Below are 19,351 nucleotides of genomic sequence, written 5' to 3' on the forward strand. Positions count from 1 at the left end.
ATTCATTAAGAAATAAGCTGACAAAACATTATCAGGCAAGTCATAAAATAAACTTAGAAACAGTCACTAAATATATAACATAATAGTGGATTACAATACTCAAAGAGACAAACATTAAAACAGAAGTATATACTTCATTTACCAAACTGGTAATAACTTTTAAAAAATTAAGTACAATGTTGAGGTGGCTGACGAAAAGACACATCTACTGACAATGGGATTAAAAATTAGTTCAACAATTTTCAAAGGCAATTTGGTCTATATATCAAAAGCCATAAAACTGCACATATTCTTTGAACCAGTGATTATACTTTTAGGAACCTATTCTGATGAAATCAGTAATGCATACAAAGATATACACGAAAAATCACTGTAGTGTATGTAACAGTGAAAAACTGAAAATGTACTATATATTCAACAAAAGAAAACTAATTAAATATATTCATACATATGCTTGAAAACTAAACTATAGTGATGGCTGCACAACTCAATAAATTTACTAAAAATCACTGAATTGTACATTTAAAACAGGTGAATTTTAATTTTATTGCATGTAAATTATATCTCAATAGGTTTTTCTTAAAAATAAAATCAGAATGGCTACCCTTGGGAGGGGCTGCTGATAGGAGGCAGGAAGAGAAGGATGTCTGAGAGCTGGCAATGTTTTTTCTTGAGTTGAATGATGGTTGCACAGGTGTGCTCACTTTGTAAAATTGCAAGATGTACATCTGTGATATGTGCACATTCTGTCAGTTGTTACAGTACTTCAATAAAAAGTCTGTTGAAACAAAAAATCCATATAGTCATAAAAATATTCTTTAAAAATATTTTTAAATGTGGAGAAATATCCCAATATAAAGGGAATTGTGTGTTTGCGTGTGTGAATGTGCACAGGTTTATCTAAAATATTAATATTAACATCACCAAAGGATGGTAAAATTACCAGGTTTTCTCTCAATTATAGTTATCTCTAATTTGAAAATTTTCCACAATAAAAATTTTTATAAATGTTTTTAAATTTCTTTAAATGTAATAAAAGTATTGTCATTACTAATATAGTCAAGTAGTTGTACATGATTAAATAGGTCATGATAAAAACTAGACACTATTACATTATCTTATTTTCTCTATTATTATAGAAAAGCCAAGCAATATTAAATCTGCCCTTCTAACTCTGGTTGCTATAAATTCATATTCCATTGTGCTATTCTAGGAACTAACAACAACCATGAAATTCAAAGAAACATCTCAAAGAAGGTCAAAGCATTGGTACAAAGCTTGTTTTTTTAAACTGACTTCTATCATCAGATTGTGTGAAATAAACAGACATACCCTACCCAAGGAGATGGGACCATAATGAGTAAACACATTAACTATGTTTCAGTTTAGTCACCTCTTTCCCAAATCAATAATGCTTACTGCCTTGGATCATAGCTTTCAGAGGTAAAATAAATGATCAGTTAAGTTCAAATACACTACTGAAATTTAAATACTATTTCTTTTACTAAGGTTTTTATATAGGGAGAAAAATTTACTTAAATAAACAGCTAAAAACATATAATAGCAAAGTAAACAAAATAAAAATATAATTCATACTTGCTAATCTTGTTTTCCCTGGTACCAGGTACTATGAGTCTGGATTACATAGGACAAAGAACCGAGAATCTCATTTCACTTTTTAAAATCTCTAAGTAGCAAACTTAAAATCTAAAGAAAATATATTTTAAATATACTACCAAATAACTGTTCTCTTCAAATATTCTGTTATCACGTTTCTTACAAAATAAACTATCCTATGACTATGTGAAACTTAAGTTTTTGAGGGTTAGAATTTGCTTATTTTGGACATTTCTTTGGAAATTCTTACCAAATAAATTATATTCTTCTAATCTATTTACTGTTTTCTTAAAGAATTAGGAAAGCCCCTAACTTAAAAAGGACTTATATATACAGTTGCTGCTACAGTTGCTAGTGCTACACAGTTTTGTTTTGTTTTTAAGGAGATTTTTGGCTCAGTGGTTGAGTGTCAACCTATGAACCAGGAGGTCATGGTTCGATTGCCAGTCAGGGCACATGTTCAGATTGCTTGGTCAATCCCCAGTAGGGGGTATGCAGGAGGCAGCCGAGCAATTCGCTCTCATCATTGATGTTTCTCTCTCTCTCCCCTTCTCCCTTCCTTTGTGAAATCAATAAAAATATATTTTTTAAATTAATTAATTAAAATTAAAAAGGAGATTTTAAAAATATAGGAGCTGTATAAGAAGAGATTATTAAATTATCAATTTAGAGAAACTGACCTAGGACAGAACTTAGTTTTTAAATAAAAGTGGCCCAAGTTGAAGCTGACTTGTTAAGCCAACACAAGGTCCACATTTCCCTAAAGCAGAAGTACCCAACTCCAATGTTCCTGATCACATACCTTATCAATTTTTAAAAATTTAGCATATCCTAATACATCTGACCTTTGCACAATACAGGGTTAGGAGTACTGACCCCCTGCATATAACTTTTAATTCCCCAAAAACTTAACTAGTCCCTTGATATCCTTAAGGGATTGGTTCCAGGACCCCTGTTCAATACCAAAATTTGAGGATGCTCAAGACCTTATAATAAAATGGTGTGGAACAACGCATACAGTCGACTCTCGGCATCCACAAATTCCCAACCGAGGATCAAAAATAAGTTTTTTAGGGCTAAAACTTATTCAATGTATGGTTGGCTGAATCCACAGGTGTGAAACCTGGAAATACAGAGAGTCACTATATATTTATTGGGGAAAATCTGCAGATAAGTGGACCCACACAGTTCAAACCCATGTTGTCCAAGAGTCAACTGTATATGCATACTATTTTAAACTAAACTCTTATAACATTGTGTTAATATATAATGTCCACATCAACAAACACAAATATGTAATACATATATACATATATATACACATATATACTAGTATATATATATATATTTCTTTTTTTTACTCACCTTATCCCTAACATCAGACTGAAACAATTAGAATTGAGCAAGTCAAAGTACTTTGGAGATACAGAATACTTTGAGGGAAAAGGCAGGTTTGCATAAAGTGCCAAAGTAAGGGACTTAGAACAGGAAGACAGCAAACCTCAACAGAAGTGGTAAATGGAAAGGGAAACAGAAATACTGTAAATGGAAGACAAACTTGACCTCTTTGAAAATTTTCTTAAAAACAGGCCATATACACAGAAAAAATAATCCTCTCTTCCTTTTTTACATACGGGTTCTTATTCCTATGACCATATTGGCTTAACCTATAAACTATTTTTAAGACAATTTCCCTGAAATACCAGAAAATACTAAGATAACACAGATTTCAATATCAATGAACAATGCTCTGATGAGGTTTTAAACTAGCCTTGGAAAGATCTATCCAAAATGAAAACTACACATGTAACCCTGACCCAGCAACCTCAGTGCTAAAAATACATACAATCCTGCGGGCTTATTCATGAAAATTAACCAAAGATATATGTACAACCCTTTAATAGGAAAAGATTGGAGACAACCTAAGCATCCACTGCCAAGACTTATTCAACCATACAATGGTATGCACACAGCCATTAAAAGGAATAATGCAGCGGGGACAGGGGCAGGCTAGAAGGGGCCAATGGGGGGGATATGTAATACTTTCAACAATAGGTGGTTGCTATATGTGCTGAAAAAAAGTTCTCCAAAATATATTAAGTGAAAAAAATCCAAGAGAAGAAACAGAGACAAATAGCATGACCCATACTTGTATCACATACCTCAGCTAGTGTCTGGACAGAGAAAACTGAACAGGAAATAAAACAAGGCTCTCAAACAAAAAAGTTAATTTCACCATCCCTATAGTAAAAGGGAAAAGTACAAAGCTACACCAAGAGAAATGACAAAGGTCAAAGTTATTGTCCTTAACTTTCCCCCTCTAACTCCTAATGATCTCAAAGATCTCATGTGCTTCACAGCACATTCAAAAATCCAAACACAACAAAAGGTCCCATGCTCAAAATTTAACACAAGATACTTCCCTTTTAAAATCTCAGTGTTTTTAGGGAGGACCAGATAAATTTAAAGAAAATTCATGTAATCAGTACACATTTCGAAGTGAATAGTTAAATGTATTTTCCTGATAAACCTTCAAAAAAAAGCCAACTGTTTTTTGACCCAAATGTCTGTGCAATTAATGGAAATTCAGGATTTAGGGATATTATATAGGTGAGAGGAAGAAAGAAATAATGCTTCTTTTCAATCATGTCACCTACATAAAAGAGTGCACTAAAAGATACAAAGAAATAATTTGCATTCCCAGGAGCCGCTGGCCAACTGGGAAAAAAGGACTAGAGGGAGTAGTAAGTCACCCTGAGCTCCTTGAGATGACCCACTATCTTGTAAGTGAAAGGACCTTGGGCAGCTTACAATGGTGTACAACAGCAGAACTGTTAACAACCAAAACAGGATCAAAAATTAAATCCAAAGGCTAATTCAACTAAAGGCGGGTTGGTACTCCTGGAGTTTCAAGTTAATCATAACAGGGATTACTAACAAGAACAGGAGAGGAGAGAGAAAGGATGGGGCCCACCTTGGGCCAATTTCTGCTAAATGTACCTTCTAACTCAGCATTACTTCCCCTTTCCAAGTTTTATTCTTTCTCATCTCCAGCCCCTCTGCCAGAGAAGCCAAAAGGTACAGCAACAGAGATATTTAGGGGGCCACAATACAGCTTCCTGCTCAATTCAATCCCCACTCTCCCTCACACACCCTTTTCCAATAAAAAATGTTTGGTGCAGCTATGTAAAAGTAATCCAAATTGTGGTGGGTTAGGAAGCCCCTAGTCATTGTTGTGAATTACCAACCATCTCTCTCCTGTCTTCCAGAAGAGACAGCTTACTCTTCTTGTTGTCACTGTCCAGTTTAATGCTTCTAATCAACTATGTATGTGCAATTAGAAACTAAGCTTTATAGAAATAGAGTAAATAAACTTTGAGTAGGGGCTTTTCATAAGGAATTAAACACATGGGCTTTTAATACAAGCATTTGCAAACAATTACTTCCTAACTAAGGGGACTGTTAGGCTTGTTTTCAGAGGACAAAGTAAACAGAAGCATACCAGATGGACAAGTTGGGCATTAATACTCATTTTTAATCAAGTACAAAAGGCAATTAAAGTGATTACTGAGTTCTTTTTTTTAACGGTTCTATGCAATTAATAAGAAAAATATCTTTCCACATTTGTTAATAGGCTTGAGTCTATTCTATAAAATTCAGAGATTATCATCATCTGGAAAGCACTGTGCTGAGTACATTTATGTATCTTAGTTCACTTAATATTTACAACACTCCAGACAGTAAGAGTACATCCCCATGTTAACAAATAAAGAAAGAAAAGCAAAAACTAAGCATATCCCGCACTTCAAATATTCATCACCAAAGTCTTCTAAAACAATGTAACAAGAAAATAGTGGTATTTAGAAATATTAAAATATCAAATTTATGGCAACTCAAAATGTTTAAAGGCACAATTACAATTTACCTTAAAAAGGAGCTGGGGGGTAGGGCGGTGAAGAAAGGTCCAAGTAAAAGAGAACCCTATATTCTGCTGGATCTAGTTGTGTCATCCATCACATTTTATGTTAACAATTCAAACATTAATATTAAAAATACTTCCTCTATTAGAAAACTATGAATTTTCTACAGTTTTCTATAATAAAAGGAATATCAAAAATACTTAAAACAAATTTCTTGCTCAAGCAAGTGTGGCTCAGTTGGTTAGAGTGTCATCCCATGCACCAGAAGGTCAAGGGTTCGATTATGGGTCAGAGCACATACCTAGGTTGTGCTCAATCCCCAGTCAGGGTGTGTACAGGCACATACAAGCATATACAAGAAGCAACCAATCGATGTATCTTGCACACTGATGTTGGTTGGAGTGTCATCCTGTGCACCAAGGTGGCAGGACTGATTCCTGTTCAGGGCACATACCCAAGTTTCAGGTTTGATCCCAAGTCAGAGCACATGCAGGAGGCAACAGCTCGGGGGGGGGGGGGGGGGGGAGGGGGGGGGGGCCGCGGGGTGTGTGTGTGTGTGTGTGTGTGTGTGTGTGTGTGTGTGTGTCTTCCTCTCTCTAAAATCAATTTTTTTTAAAAGAAAATAGTTTCCCTGGAGAATTTAATGTAAGTATATATGTGTTGATGACAGGTAGATGAAAAATACAATGCCCTATATAGCAAAAGGGTTAAAGAAGAAAACACTTTCCCACCTAAATTTCTCAAAGTTACATAATAAACATTTTTCTGTGCTGAACAAAACTTAAAATCTAAAATAACAACAACATAATACAACAATTTTCTCTTAACACTGTTTTTTTCAGGGGGGAAAATAAATCCCAAGTTTCTACCAGATATGAATACCAAAACATAAAAAAACCATTGCACAAACTCAACATAAAATCCTAGCATCCAAAAACTGGTTTCATATTTGAAAATTTTACTTATTCATGATAATGAAAAACAAGTACTGAAGTTACCTGATACTAAGGTAAAAATGAAGACTTCAAGGAAGGGAATTCTGTACAGTCGAAAAAGAAATCATGGTTGAATTTCTACCTTTCATAAGCTTCAGTGGCCCTCAATACCACCTTAACCACTTATGCCATCCGATTCCTAAAAAATAAACACAATGAACAAAACACATTACTTACGGAGGAAAAAAATACTGTACAAATACAAAATGGAGAAACTGGTACCAATAATGAAGTAATCATTCTTTGTAAATAATAAGCTATGCCTGAATGACCAGTGCAATGACTTCTTTTAAGTCTGAAACTGGGAAAATATAATAGTAATAAGTAATAACTTGTGATATAACCCTGACCTTACAAAAAATAATTTGCCTAGATCTGGAGTTTACAGATTCAGAGATACGAAACATTAAAGGAAATTCAGAGGATTACAGAACTAAATGGTTAAAAAAGAGAAAACAAAGATTAAGAAACCACTTAACACTATTCATATCTGCTTTGTAATGTCTATGAAGTGAAGAATCACACATAATACCAAACCTTACAAATAATAAAACTAGTTATGTACAGAATGCAATTGTAATCACAATAGAAAAGATCTAGCTTCAGAAACATAATCAGCAAGGTTATCTTTGATAGGAAAAGCTGACAAAAAGATGAGAGTAATCATAGGGAGACTGTGTACCATATCAAAAAAAATATAAACCCAAGGCATAAGCTATAAACAAGAAGAAAACTGGCAGTGAGTATTTTTACAAAGAGACTTGAGATAGCAATAAGTTTTGATAAATGTGCTTAGTAAAAGACTAAAGAGTTTATGGAACTTACTACCACAGAGATATTTAAAAATACTGGATTCCTATTTTATCAAGAATAATTCATACATACTCCTTCACAGGAAGCTTGGAGACCAAACAATATATGAAAACTCTGATTTTGTATCAATTTTTACAATGGTGCAAAGGCAAGAACAGTCTTTCTCACCTAGAACCGGTAATAATTCCATCTGTGAACTTCAGAAAGTATAATACTAACTCACTTTTCAAAAACATTTCAACACTGTGTCCTATTTTAAAACTTTAAATTGACATAGAGCTATTCACCCTCAGTACCCTTCTATTTCAGAATTTTCCAGAATATTTTTGCATGTCTATTTTTCCAGATAAACCTTTATCCCAAAGTAAAATTTCTTTTCTTTCAGTAGGATTGTATCATATTTAAATGGTAGTGAAATGACAACAGTAACAATAACCTGGGCAGGAGAAAGAGGGAGTCACAATCCAGATCTGCTCTAATAAATTATCTAAAACGCCCAGTTTTGCCCAGCTGGTGTGGCTCAGCAGTTGAGCGTTAATCAAGGAACCAGGAGTTTGCTGGTTTGATTCCCAGTCAGGGCACATGCCCAATTTGCAGGCTTGATCCCCAGTGGGAGGCTTGCAGGAGGCAGCCAATCAATGATATTCCTTTCTCATTGATGTTTCTCTCTCTCCATCCTTCACCCTTCCTCTCTCTCTCTAAAAATCAATAAAAACTTATTAAAAATAAATGCCCAGTTTTAACAATATAAGATATATTTTTTTAAATGAAATGTGACCCATATTAAAACAGCAGTCATTACAAGCTGTTTCTGAGTATCCCCATATATTGGTTTAAGCAGAGACTTCAAAATATTTATTATAGGTATGTTAAAAGTAAAATGTTTTCGTAATTTTAATTATGAAAACAACCAATCAATAAAGAGATTATCAATAAGGGTACAGAAATTATGTAAAAGAACCACATGGAAACTAAATTTGAAGAATAAAAAAATATTTACTAGAAGGTTCAGAAGTGGATTCAAGATGGCAGAAAAAAAATCAATGACCTTGAAAATAGATACATCAGTAGAAGTTATCCAATCTAAAGAACAGAGAAAAAAAGTTGAAGAAAATTGAATAGAGTCTCAGAGACCAATATACTAACACTTCTAGAGTCCCCAGAAGGAAAGGAGAGAAAGGGCAGAAAAAATATTTTTCAAATAACATACCAGACTAAAACATTCCAAATTTAATTTTTTAAAAGAAATCAAATCTACAGGTCTTAAAAGTTCAATGAATTTAAAGTAGAATAAATACAAAGAGACCACACTGAGACATATCAGGAAACTATTTAAAGCAAACTCAGAAAAATCTAGCAGGCATAAAGAGAAAAATTTCTCAGCATGTGCAGGGAACCATCAACACAATTAAGAGCTGACTTGCAATCAAAACCAATAAGGGACATGAGACAGTGGCATCACATATTCAAAGTGCTGGGGGGAAAAGCTGTCAACCAAGAAGGCAACAAAATTATCCTTCAAAAATGAAGGCATAATGTGGTCTCAGATAAACTAAGGCTGAGAGAATTTTTTGCTAGCAGACCTGCCTAATAAATCCTAAAGGAAGTACATGAACCGAAATAACACCAGACTCAAAATACAGAGGAAGAAAAGAACACCAGAAATGGTTAAAATGGTAAATGTGTGTGTTAAAAGACCATAAATATAGTCACATGCCACATACAACATTTAGGTCAATGACAGACAGACGACATATATCACAGTGGTCCCTTAAGATTATAATGGAGCTGAAATATTGCATATAGTGAGTTGGTAGCCGTTGTAATGTTAACACAATGCATTACCAGTATCTATAGTATTCAATACAGTAACGTACTGAATGGGTCTGTAGCCTAGAAGCAGTAGGCCTCTACCATCTACATTTGTTTAAGTGCTCACTGTATGATGTTAGTACAATGAAATCACATAACAACACATTTCTATGCATGTAGCCCGTTCAAGTGATGCATGACTATATTTTTCTCATTTCTTCTCTTAATATCTTTCAAAGATATAAGACTGTAGAAAGCAATGATTATAACACTGTATTGCTGGGTTCTTACAGCATAGATAGATGCAATATATATAACAACTAGAGGCCTGGTGCACAAATTCATGCACTGGGGGCGGGGGGGGGGGGTCCCCTCAGCCCAGCCTGTGCCCTCTCGCAGTCAGGGAGCCCTCGGGGGATGTCCAACTGCTGCGGAGGCAGAAGAGGCACCTACCACCACTGCTGCGCTTGCCAGCCATGAGCCCAGCTTCTGGCTGAGCAGTGCCCCTCTGTGGGAGCGCACTGACCACCAGGGACAGCTCCTGAGTTGAGCGTCTGCCCCCTGGTGGTCAGTGCACATCATAGCGACTGGTCCTTCTGCCATCAGTTCGAAACCAGCTCTCCGACATACTCCGAGGGGTCCCAGACTGTGAGAGGGCGCAGGCCAGGCCGGGGGACCCTACCAGTGCATGATCTGGACATGCGAGGTTGGCCAGCCGGGAAGGGACCGCGGGAGGGCTCCAGGGTGTGTCCAGCCCTTCTCGCTCAGTCCCAATCAGCCGGATCCCAGCAGCAAACTAACCTACCAGTCGGAGCGTCTGCCCCCTGGTGGTCAGTGCATGTCATAGCGACTGGTCAACCAGTTGACTATCTGCCCGCTGGTGGTCAGTGCACGTCATAGCAAGCAGCTAAGCGGCCTTAGCATATCATTAGCATATTACGCTTTGATTGGTTGAATGGCCGACCGGACTGGAACTTAGCATATTAGACTTTTATTATATAGGAACTAGAGGCCCGGTGCACAAAAATTTGTGCACTTGGGGGGGTCCCTCAGCCGGCCTGTGCCCTCTCGCAGTCTGGGACCCCTCGGGGGATGTCCGACTGCTGGCTTAGGCCCGCTCCCAGGAGCATCGGGCCTAAGCTGGCAGTCAGACATCCCTCTGGCAGCCCGGGAGCCCTCGGGGGATGTCCACTTGCCAGCAGGGAACAGGCCTAAGCTGCAGTCGGACATCCTTAGCGCTGCTGAGGAGGCAGGAGAGGCTCCCGCCACCACTGCTGTGCTGGCAGCTGGCAGCCTAGTTTGTGGCTGAGAAGAGCTCCCCCTGTGGAAGCGCACTGACCACCAGGAGGCAGCTCCTGCATTGAGCGTCTGCCCCTGGTGGGCAGTGTGTGTCATAGTGACCAGTCATTCCCAGTCGTTCTGCTGTTAGGGTCAATTTGCTTATTACCCTTTTATTATATAGGATAGTGGCCCAATGCACAAATTGAATGCACGGGGGAGGGGAGGGAAGGACTGGGAGTGTCCCTTAGCCCGGCCTGCACCCTCTCCAATCTGGGACCCCTCGGGAAATGTCCGACTGCCGCCCCCTGTCATACAAAGAGCAGGGCGGTCGGGAGGTTGTGATTCCACCCTCAGTCACGCTCAGGGTAAGGCCGATTGGGGATTGGGGCACCATCCCCTGTCACACTCAAGGCAGGGTCGATGGGGAGGTTGCGGCACCACCCCCTGTCATGCACAGAGCAGGGCCAATCAGGGGGTTGGGGCACAGCCCCCTGTCACGCACAGAGCAGGGCCCATCAGGGGTTTGGGGCACCGCCCTCTATCACCCACAGAGCAGGGCCGATCAGGGGGTTGGGGTGCCGCCACTCTCACACTCAGGGCAGGGCCGATGGGAAGGTTATGGCTCTACCCCATCACACACAGAGCAGGGCCCGTGGGGCGGGGGGGGGGTGGTTGGGGCGCCGCACCCTGTCACACACAGAGCAGGGCCGATCAGGGGGTTGGGGCGCCGCACCCTGTCACACACAGAGCCGCAGGGCGATCAGGGGGTTTGGGCACTGCCCCCTGTCACGCTGATCCCAGTGCTGGGAGGCATATTACCCTTTTACTATATAGGGTAGAGGCCTGGTGCATGGGTGGGGGCCGGCTGGTTTGCCCTGAAGGGTGTCCTGGATCAGTGTGGGGGTCCCCACTGGGGTGCCTGGCCAGCCTGGGTGAGGGGATGATGGCTGTTTGCAGCTGGTCACACACTCTTCAGGGTGGGGGTCCCCACTGGGGTGCCTGGCCAGTCTGGGTGAGGAGCTGAGGGCTGTTTTCAGGCTGGGGGTGACTGAAGCTCCCAACCGCTCCCAACCGCAAGAGGCCATGGGAGGTTGGCCGGCCAGCCCCACGCCCGATTGGGTTGGTTTGCTGGCCACAGTGGTTGTCATAGTGACTGGTTGTTCTGGTTGTTACGGCGTTCTGGTCACTGGCTTTTTATATATATACTAGAGGCCCGGTGCACAAAAATTTGTGCACTCAGCGGGGAGAGGGGTCCCTCAAACCCGGCCTGTGCCCTCTTGAAGTCTGGGACCCCTCGGGAGATAACGACCTGCTGGCATAGGCCTGCTCCCGGGTGGCAGAGGGCAGGCCCAATCCCTAGGTGCAGCCCCTGGTTGGGCTCAGAGCAGGGCCGATTGGGGAGTTGGGGCGCCGCCCCTGTCATGCACAGAGCAGGGCGGATTGGGAGGTTGCGATGCCACCCTCAATCACGCTCAGGGTAGGGCCGATTGGGGGGTTGGGGCACCACCCCCTGTCACACTCAAGGCAGGGCTGATAGGGAGGTTGCGGCGCGACCCCCTGTCACGCACAGAGCAGGGCGGATCAGGGGGTTGGGGCGCTGCACCCTGTCACACTCAGGGCAGGGCCAATGGGGACGTTATGGCTCTACCCCATCACACACAGAGTAGGGCCCGTGGGGGTGGTTTGGGGCGCCGCACCCTGTCACACACAGAGCAGGGCAGATCAGGGGGTTGGGGCGCCGCCCTCTATCACCCACAGAGCACGAATCCATGCACCAGGTAACTAGTAAAATATAAAAGAGTAAATTAGAGAAAAACTTGGTTCTTTAAAAATAAAAGTCAACAAAATTGAAAAACTTTTAAGTAGACTGACCAAAATCAAAGAGAAAAATAAACACAAATTACCAAAATCAGGAATAAAAGAAAGAACATTACCACTGACACCCTTCCGAATAAAAAAAAATTTTTTTAAGAATTATGAGGGAAGGAATATTATAAACAAGTTTATGGAACACATTAGACTTTTATCAAATGGAAAAATTTCTAAAAAGACACATATTATAAAAAATGACTACAGATAGAAAAGTCTATGACAAAAAACAAGCTGAATTAGTACTTTAAAATCTTCCCCCCACACACACACACACAAAAAGGCCCAAATGACTTCACTGATTAATTCCATCAAATATTTAAAGAAGAAATTCCAATCCTTCATAAACTCCTCCACTAAACAGAAGAGGGCACATTTTACAGCTCAATCTATGAAGCCAGAGTTACCCAGACACCAAAGTCAGACAAAGACATCACATGAAAACTACATACCACCATCTCTCCTGTTTAAACAAAGATACAAAAATGCTTACTAAATATTGGCTAAAGGAATCCAGCAACATATAAAAAGGCCTACACACCATTACCAAGTAGAACTGCCCCATGAATGCAGTTGATTTAAAATTTGAAAGTCAATTAATGTAACATACCATATTAAGACAATAAAAGACAAAAACTACCTAGTTATTTCAATAAACACAGAAAAAAAACATTTACAAAACTCAATACACATTCATGAGCATTTCCTCAACTTGATAAAAGGTATCCACAAAATTCCCACAACTAACATCATATTACATGGTTAAACACTAAATATTTCCCTTGTAAAAATCATGATAAACATTTTAACCACTTCTATTCAACAATGAAGGTCCTAGCTAGTAAAATAAAAGAGGCATAAGCAAATAAATAACTAAAGGCATCCAGATTAGGAAGGAAAAAACTTGTCTTTATTCTCTAGTGATTCTGTATGTAGAAATTTCCCAATGAAGCCACAAAAAAAGCTACAAAAACTAATAAACAAGTTCAGCACACTCTCAAAAAGAAGTTCAGCAAGGTCACAAGATTTAGATCAATTAACAGAAATCAATGGTATTTCTATAGTGAAATGACAGCTTTGTATCTTTATCTTCCTATCAAAAATTTGAATTGATTCAAATTTTCTTTCTTATCCCTCAGTAGAGCTTCAAATTTTTCAAGTAGATCACTTCCAGGCATTTTATCTTTTTAGTTGTTATTGTGAATATACACCTTTTCTTCCATTATTAGTCCTGATGTCATCTATTATTCATATAAAAAATTAATTATGTACCCTGGCCGATGTGGCTCAGTTGGTTGGAGCATCATCCCATACACTGAAGGGTCATAGGTTCGACTCCTGGTCATGCGCATACGGGAGGCAGCTGATCAATGTTTGTCTGTCTCTCTGCCTCTCCCTTCCTCTCTCTCTAAAATCAATTTAAAAATAAATTTTAATTAATTATGCATATTAATTTTATAAGCACTTCCTTTAGTGAATTCTCTTAATATTATCAATACAAAAACAGGCAGGCCAATGAACTTAACAGAACTGATTTCAGAAACAGCCTTCCCTACCTCCTCAGTAACAGGGAAATTTAGTATATGATAAATGTGGCATTCCAAATACACAGAAAAGAAATACATCATTCAATATGAAGACAATTGGTTAGCCATCTGGGAAAAAGTAAAGCTGGATATCTACAACCATTGCTTATACCAAATAGTGTTTATATAACAAGATTTTAAACAATTTAAACCATAAAAAAAAATAGAAAACCTACACTAACTTTTATTCATGTACCACACTTCACTGAATCTAAAACTACTAATCTCAAGATACACAACTATTTTATGTGCCACTAAGAAAATATTAATGTCAAACTATCACAAACGAGCGATTCATGTTACTCAGAGATGGTATAATGTTGAGGGAACAGTGAGTCCTATAATTAATGATGAAGACCTTTTAAACTTTATACAGAAACCTTCCCACCCCCAACGATGAAGGAAAAGATTTCAAGCATAAAAATTAAAACTTCTACGTGGCAAAAAGAAAATCCAAAGATAGGCAAAAACTCAGTGAAAATAACTTGCCTAACAAATGACAACAGGCTCAGCACATGACCAAATAGATCACTGAAAATATACATATGGCCAATAATAATGGAATAAATGCTCACACTCACTCAATGAAAATCTGAAAAGCGATACTAAAAATCAAAACATTGACAAATATTAAAGTACTAGAGGCCCGGTGCACAAAATTTGTGCACAAAGGTGGGGGGCAGGTCCCTCAGCCCGGCCTGTGCCCTCTCACAATCCGGGACTCGGCAGTTGGACATCCCTCTCACAATCCGGGATGCTGCATGCACCAGTGACCATACTTTTCATACAGGTCAAAGGCATCTTGCTGTTGTATGGGCAGCTACATTTATTTGCCCTGATTATAAAAAGTAGTACATAACATGATCCTTCTGAGACAGAAGTACCATTTTCCCCATCTTATGGGTGGGAAAACTGAAGCAGACAGAAGTTAAATAATTGGCTTTGTCACACAGTTATGTGTTAGAATCAGAGCTGACCATAAAATGTGCAAGCCAGAGTCCATGCATGTCATTGCTGCATCATCCTGTTTTTTCAGTGTTAGGGTAGCCTTGCCAGGTTTTAATTTTTAAATCTAAGAGACTGTTCTGAATATACAGGAATGCATGTTCATCTCCATGTAGAATAAACAGGATGTGAACAGTTTGGAGATTCTTCTGATGAATTAGGATTAAGCAGCCACAGGTCTCTTTTTCAAATACTGCAGAAGCCACTGTTCTTGTTTAACTGTGTGTGGGATGTAGCAGTTTGTAAGCTATGACATTGTCACTCACAGTCTGGGACCCCTCGGAGGACCGGGCCTGAACCAGGAGCCAGACATGCTCTTGCAATCCAGGGGGATGTAGCAGTGCACCAAGCAGCAGGCAGCCAGGGAGGAGCCCGAACCGGGGCCAGGCACCGCACTGCTCACGCTCATCCCAGCTGCTGCGCCTCCTGCCACCACTTGGTAGTGCTGCGGCGGAGTCAGGAGAGGCTCCTGCCACCACAGCTGCAATCCCCAGCCATGAGCCTGGCTCCTGGCTGAGCGGTGCACACCCTGTGGGAGCGCAGTGACCACCAAGCGGTAGCTCCTGCATTGAGAGTCTGCTCCCTGGTAGTCAGTGCACATCATAGCAACTGGTCATTCCGCCATAATGGTCACTGGACTTTTATATATATGGACTAGAGGTCCGGTGCACAAAAATTTGTGCACTCGGGGAGGGGGGTGGGGTCCCTCAGCCTGGCCTGTGCCCTCTCGCAGTCTGGGACCCGTCGGGAGATAACGACCTGCTGGCTTAGGCCTGCTCCCGGGTGGCAGAGGGCAGGCCCAATCCCTAGGTGCAGCCCCTGATCGGGCTCAGAGCAGGGCCAATGGGGGAGTTGGGGGCGCCGCCCCCTGTCATGCACAGAGCAGGGCGGATCAGGGGGATGGGGCACCACCCCCTGTCACACTCAAGGCAGGGTCGATGGGGAGGTTGCGGCGCCACCCCGTCACACACAGAGCAGGGCCAATCAGGGGGTTGGGGCGCTGCCTCCTGTCACGCACAGAACAGGGCCCATCAGGGGGGTTGGGGCTCCGTACCCTATCAGGCACAGAGCAGGGTCAATCAGGGGGTTGGGGAGCTCCCCCCATTCACTCACAGAGTAGGGCCGATAGAGGAGTTGGGGCACCGCCCCCTGTCACACACAGAGCAGGGCGGATCAGGGGGTTGGGGCGCCGCCCTCTATCACCCACAGAGCAGGGCCGATCAGGAGGTTGGGGTGTCGCCACTGTCACACTCAGGGCAGGGCCGATGGGGAGGTTATGGCTCTACCCTGTCACACACAGAGCTGCAGGGCGATCAGGGGGTTGGGGAGCTCCCCCCTATCAGGCACAGAGCAGGGCTGATCAGGGGGTTGGGGCGCCTTCCCCTGTCACGAACAGAGCAAGGCCGATAGAGAGGTTGTGGCCCCGCCCCCTGTCACACACAGAGCCGCAGGGTGATCAAGGGGTTTGGGCTCTTCCCCCTGTCACGCTGATCCCGGTGCCGGGAGGCCTCGTGGCTCCACTGATCCTGGTGCTGGGAGGCATATTACCCTTTTACAATATAGGGTAGAGGCCTGGGTGCATGGGTGGGGGCCGGCTGGTTAGCCCTGAAGGGTGTCCTGGATCAGGGTGGGGGTCCCTACTGGGGTGCCTGGCCAGCCTGGATGAGGAGATGATGGCTGTTTGTAGCTGGTCACACACCCTTCAGGGTGGGGGTCCCCACTGGGGTGCCTGGCCAGCCTGGGTGAGGGGATGATGGCTGTTTGCAGCTGGTCACACACCCTTCAGGGTGGGGGTCCCCACTGGGGTGCCTGGCCAGTCTGGGTGAGGGGCTGAGGGCTGTTTTCAGGCTGGCGGGTGACTGAAGCTCCCAACCGCTCCTTTTTTCTTTTTTTTTTTTTTATTCTGGGCCAGCTTTGGCTCTGACTCCAGCTCTGAGGCCTCTGCTGCTGAAAGCAGGTATCTGGTTTGTTTGTGTTCTATAATCGAAACACTGTATCAACTCCAGCTCTGAGATCCCGGCTCACTGAAAGCAGGTTTCTGGGGCTATGTTTAGCTTCCAGATTTGTAACTACGTTTCAAACTGCAAGCTCAGAGGCTGGCAAGGCAGGCGGGGAACGTTGGTTTCCTCCGTCACTGAAGCAAGCAAGCCTCATGTTAGTTTCAAGCTGCCTGGCTGCCGGCTGCCATCTTGGCTGGCAGTTAATTTGCATATCACCCTGATTAGCCAATGGGAAGGGTAGCAGACGTACGCTAATTACCATGTTTCTCTTTTATTAGATAGGATGACACTAGCAAGTGTTGTCAAAGAGGATTCCCATTTTCCTAGACCACTGATATTGGGACAATCTTTTTAGTTAGTCAATTCATCCACCAAATTATTAAACGTATATACTCTTTGGCCCAATAATATTTCTCTTAGGAATTTATATTTCAAACATATTTTTAAATATGTGCAAAGACATACCCAAGAATATTCACATTATTAGCATTTATTACAGCAAAAAACTAAAAACCTATAAATATCCAGGGGTGGAGGAATTGAGAGGAAAAAAAAAAAAAGAACTCATGGAAATGGACAACAGTGTAGTGGTTATGTAGGGTGTGGGGTAGGGAGGGTGAGTAAAGGTAGAGGAGAGTGTGGGGGGGGATAAATGGTGTTAGGAAATAAATACATAAAATAAAGAGGGAAAAAATAAAATAGGGAAAGCTGGGCTGAGGTGAGGGTATATGGCAGGGGTCCTCAAACTACAGCCTGAGGGCCACATGCAAATACAAATATTGTATTTGTTCCCGTTTTGTTTTTTTACTTCAAAATAAGATATGTGCAGTGTGCATAGGAATTTGTTCACAGTTTTTTTTAAAACTATAGTCCGGCCCTCCAACAGTCTGAGGGACAGTGAACTGGCCCCGTTTAAAAAGTTTGAGGACCCCTTGTATATGGCATTGTCTGTACTATCCGTTCAATTTTTCTACAGCCAAAAACTGCTCAAAAGAGTCTATTCATTAAAGTGTTTCAGTTTAAAAAAAATAAATAACTATCCATAAAAGGAGGACCAGTTTAAATAATTATGGTACATCCAAATATTAGAATACTACACAGAATGAAATAAGGAATGATATGCAAAGATATATAGACGTTAACCACAACAAAAAAGACATGTTGGCCCTAGCCGGTATGGTTCAGTGGATAGAGTGTTGGCCTGCGGACTGAAGAGCCCCAGGTTTGATTCCGGCCAAGCATACATGCCTGGGCTGTGGGCTCGATCCCTGATGGGGGCATGCAGGAAGCGGCCAATCAATGAGTCTCTCTCATCATTGATGTTTCTGTATCTCTATCCCTCTCCCTTCCTCTCTCAAATCAATAAAAAAAATTTAAGACATGTTGCTGAACAATATGTATGACCTCATTTGTGTAAAAAAATTGTTAACACGGTAGAGACAGAAATGCTTGCACTTGTATAGAAAATGTCTGGAAACATGCATACACAGACACACACACACACACACACACACACACACACACACACACACACACAAAATGTTAACAGTGAATGAGAATAGGGAAAGCCCCCCGCCCCCTTTGTTACCTTATAACATTCTCTACTACATAAGTGTGTATTCCTCTTATAAGCCCTTTGGTAAGGAATGATAAATGCTGAACATGACAATTACCAAAAAATGTGAAAAAAGAAAAAAAAATCTGAAAATATAGCCACTAAAATCGCTAGTATTTCCACATCCTTGTTTTAAGAGAATTCTCAGATAAAATTTATGAGCGACATGAGAATGTGTGCCACTGACAGATACATAAATACCCTGACAACTGTCAAATGTTTCATTTTCTTTCATTTTGAAAGATAAAAGCATAGGTCCAATATATACTCCAACACAGGCCAATGAGAAAGGAAAGGATCATCTGTCTTCCTAAAATAAGGGAATTAGGGCCTAAAAAAGAAACATGCAAGTAATCTACTTAAGTGATAAAAGACATTGGTCTTCATCCTAACAAAACTAATAGCATGAATTTATTTCAATGTGCAAATGTTATATCTATATATAATGGTATGCTATGTATGCATACTATTCAAGCTATGTAAGTGGGTATAAGAAGAAAAGGGATTGTCTAATAAATGCAGTTATAGATGTGTTTACATGCAAGCATATGGGCATCTAACACAGGTGGAAAAAAAAAAGATTGAGTAAAACAGTATTGGATTACCTCTATAAAATATGTCAGGCAAATGCCCATCCCGCCAGATCACTTAGCTGAATTTCCAAGCTGTTGATTCCTCTCTCTATCCTACAAAAATACAAAAATACAAATTACCCCCAAAAGTATCAATATTAGACATATTCTTTAAGTCAAGTAGTTATATCTAAATATGCTAAATCTAACAAAAATTTTTCCATGAAAATACTGTTTATTAAATCAAATTAGTAGCAACTAACAAT

The 19,351-nt window shown here is 41.0% G+C and overlaps 1 protein-coding gene across 15 annotated transcripts in view; it reads right to left on the bottom strand.

The window, feature by feature from the left end:
• Positions 1–19,351, bottom strand: part of ZNF148 (zinc finger protein 148) — a 139,262-nt gene that overhangs the window by 74,419 nt on the left and 45,492 nt on the right. For 10 of the 15 annotated variants that reach the window (XM_036352937.1, XM_036352941.1, XM_036352940.1 and 7 more), the window contains 3 exons: positions 19,119–19,199; positions 6,536–6,671; positions 605–778 (listed from right to left, as the gene is read on the bottom strand). The gene's annotated coding sequence lies outside the window, so the exon portion shown is untranslated. Of the gene's footprint in view, positions 1–604; positions 779–6,535; positions 6,672–8,345; positions 8,429–19,118; positions 19,200–19,351 lie in introns of all 15 variants that reach the window. The other 5 variants (XM_036352946.1, XM_036352947.1, XM_036352948.1 and 2 more) reach the window with 3 other exon arrangements.

The sequence above is a fragment of the Myotis myotis genome, unplaced genomic scaffold (assembly GCF_014108235.1).
Source record: "Myotis myotis isolate mMyoMyo1 unplaced genomic scaffold, mMyoMyo1.p scaffold_m19_p_2, whole genome shotgun sequence".
In the NCBI taxonomy this organism is placed as follows: domain Eukaryota; kingdom Metazoa; phylum Chordata; class Mammalia; order Chiroptera; family Vespertilionidae; genus Myotis; species Myotis myotis.